This window comes from Oncorhynchus keta, chromosome 31, assembly GCF_023373465.1.
Source record: "Oncorhynchus keta strain PuntledgeMale-10-30-2019 chromosome 31, Oket_V2, whole genome shotgun sequence".
NCBI lineage: Eukaryota > Metazoa > Chordata > Actinopteri > Salmoniformes > Salmonidae > Oncorhynchus > Oncorhynchus keta.
The window spans coordinates 19,429,901-19,433,587 of record NC_068451.1 but is presented as its reverse complement, the minus strand read 5'-3'; positions in this window follow the sequence as shown (position 1 = coordinate 19,433,587).

Below are 3,687 nucleotides of genomic sequence, written 5' to 3'. Positions count from 1 at the left end.
TCAGATCAAAGAGTTCAATCTTGGTAACGTCAGACCAGAGAATCTTGTTTTTCATTGTCAAGAGACTTTAAGTACCTTTCGGCAAACTCCAAGCGGGCTGTCATGTGCCTTTTACTGAGGAGTAGCTTCCGTCTGGCCACTCTACCATAAAGGCCTGATTGGTGGAGTGCTGCAGAGATGGTTGTCCTTCTGGAAGGTTCTCCTATCTCCACAGAGGAACTAGAGCCCTGTCAGGGTGACCATCGGGTTCTTGGTCACCTCACTGACCAAGGCCCTTCTGGAGGCCACTGTGTTCTTGGGGATCTTCAGTTCTGCAAAAATGTTTTTGAACCCTTCCCCAGATCTGTCCCTCGACACAATCCTGTCTCAGAGCTCTACGGACAATTCCTTTGACCTCATCGTGTAACAGTATAACTTTAGACCATCCCCTCGCTCATACCCGGGTGCGAACCAGGGACCCTCTGCACACATCAACAACAGTCACCCATGAAGCATCGTTACCCATCGCTCCACAAAAGTCGTGGCCCTTGTAGAGCAAGGGAACCACTACTTGAAGGTCTCAGAGCATGTGATGTCACCGATTGATATGCTATTTAGCGCGCACCACCGCTGACTAGCTAGCCGTTACACTCACCCCCCTTTGACCTCCTCCTTTTCCGCAGCAACCAGTGATCTGGGTCAACAGCATCAATGTAACGGTGTTACTTTAAACCGTCCCCTCGCCCATACCCGGGCGCGAACCAGTGACCCTCTGCACACATCAACAACAGTTACCCACGAAGCATCGTTACCCATCGCTCCACAAAAGCCACGGCCCTTGCAGAGCAAGGGGAACCACTACTTCAATGTCTCAGAGCAAGTGACGTCACCGATTGAAATGCTATTTAGCGCGCACCACTGCTAACTAGCTAGCCGTTACACATCCGCTACAATGGCATGGTGTTTTCTCTGACATGCACTGTCCAATCTGGGACCTTATATAGAAAGGTGTGTGCCTTTCCAAATCATGTCCAATCAATTGAATTTACCACCGGTGGACTCTAATCAAGTTGTAGAAACATCAAGGATGATAAAGGGAAAGAGGACGCACCTGAGCTCATTTACGAGTCTCATAGCAAACGGTCTGAATACTTATGCAAATAAGGTATTTCTGGGGGTTTTCAAACATTTCTAAAAAACATTTTTTCACTTCGTCATTATGGGGTATTGTGTGTAGATTGCTGAGATTATTTTTTAAATACATTTTAGAATAAGGTTGTAATGCAACAAAATGTGGAAAAGTGGTCTGAATACTTTCCGATACACTATATGATCATACTGTATGAGGACTTCAGTCTGGTGAGTTTGACCTCAGGATTGTTACACACATAATGTAACAAGCAGACCTGCTAGGATCTACTAACTAGACTATTCTGCATCTTATTGCTCTAAACTTTATCAAGTTTGTTCTGGGTCAGTTTGATCTATATTGGTCCCACTTTATAAATGATATGTGAAGCATCTATGAAGGCTTTCATTCGTTTCAAGTGAGACTCCTTCATCATTTGAATGATAAGTGTTTATGCCATGGAAACATCCTATTTCCAGTGATGTCAAACAAGACCTTGAAGCCTTTCAAGAAAATCAATGATGATCTGCCGGAAGCTTTTCTATGCTAAAAAGCTCATTTTTAGGGAGAATATTGTCAGTATTGAGTAAGTACGAATGTTCAGATATATCAACGAGGAAGAGAGAGTCTCGTGTCACACATAAAGGCTCGCTTCTTGGACAGGAAATTATATTCTGCAGGAAATGATAGACTCTTGGAAGATGCAAGATGAAAGGGTGTCTCTCTCCTCTCCACTCCGTATTACAACCCAACATCTTTATAAGCAATAAAGGAACACCTGGATAGCCCATCCTGTATATGTAGTATATGTCGTGACAGTGAAAACAGGTTTTTTGAAATTTTGTCAAATGTATTGAAACTTCAATACTTAAATATCTCATTTACATAGGTATTCACACCCCTGAGTCAATACATGTTAGAATCACCTTTGGCAGCGATTAGAGCTGTGAGTCTTTCTGTGTGAGTCTCAGAGCTTCTCACACCTGGATTGTACAGTATGTGCACATTATTAGTCTAAATTAAATATTCAAGCTCTGTTAAGTTGGCTGTTGACCATTGCTAGACAGCCATTTTCAAGTCTTGCCATAGAGTTTCACTCCGATTTAAGTCAAAACTGTAACAAGGCCACTCAAGAACAACAGTGTGTTTGGCCTTGTCTTTCAGGTTATTGTCCTGCTGAAAGGTGAATTTGTCTCCCAGTGTCTGACGGAAAGCAGACATGAACCAGGATTTCTTCTAGGATTTTGCCTGGGCGTATTTGTATCCCCCCAAAACTCTCCCTAGTCTTTGCCAGTGACAATCATACCCATAAAATGATGCAGCCACCACCATGCTTGAAAATATGAAGAGCAGTACTCAGTGATGTGTTGTGTTGGATTTGCCCCAAACATAACGCTTTATATTCAGGACACAATGTTTCTTTCTTTGCCACATGTTTTGCAGTTTTACTTTAGTGGCTTATTGCAAATATGATGCATGTATTGGAATAGTTGTATTCTGTACATGCTTCCTTCTTTTCACTCTGTCATTTGGGTTAGTATTGTGGAGTAACTAGAATGTTGTTGATCAGTTTTCTCCTATCACAGCCATGAAACTCTGTAACTGTTTTAAAGACTTCATTGCCTCATTGTGAAATCCCTGAGTGGTTTGCTTCCTCTTATTAAGTCGACTCACATTAGCCAGATAGAGACGGCAGTGTGACGAGAGGGAAATCCATTCAGAATAAAACTACCCTGGCTCTGCTTCTTAGTAATTAAGAACAAGCGAACGATGTGTCGTCGCATTCCTCTGGTTAGGTCGGTCGGAGGCCCAATGAGTCACACACACACACACACACAGACATAGACACACAGACACAGACACAGACACACACACACACACACACACACACACACACACACACACACACACACACACACACACACACACACACACACACACACACACACACACACACACACACACACACACACACACACACACACACACACACACACACACACACAGACATAGACACACAGACACACACACACGCACACGCACACGCACACGCACACACACACACACACACACACACACACACACACACACACACACACACACACACACACACACACACACACACACACACACACACACACACACACACACATATACACAGACATATACACAGACACATACAGACCGTCCATTTACAACGACTCCTCTCAGCTAATTAGCATGAAAGCTTTTCTGGCATTGTGCTACTCTCAGGAGCGACCAGCCGCAGAAGCCTCCATTTGTAGCATTAGTAGAAGCAGCATTATCTCCCTACTGTTCTCTGGTGAGTGTAGGTAGATGTCATTATTGTGATGGCTTGTACTTTATGGCGTTAAACGCCCAGAAGCACTTATATTCCAAGTGTGTTGGCCTTCGTAAAAGGCCGACGTAAAAATATATATTAATATGAACTTTGTAATAAATCTTTGATTGAAAACAACAAAAATAATGGCAACCTTATTCATGAAAGTTAAGTTTGCTGCTCTGAGACATTCTTTGGTCTGGTTGCACAGATAGGTCCAGAGGCCACCAATGACATT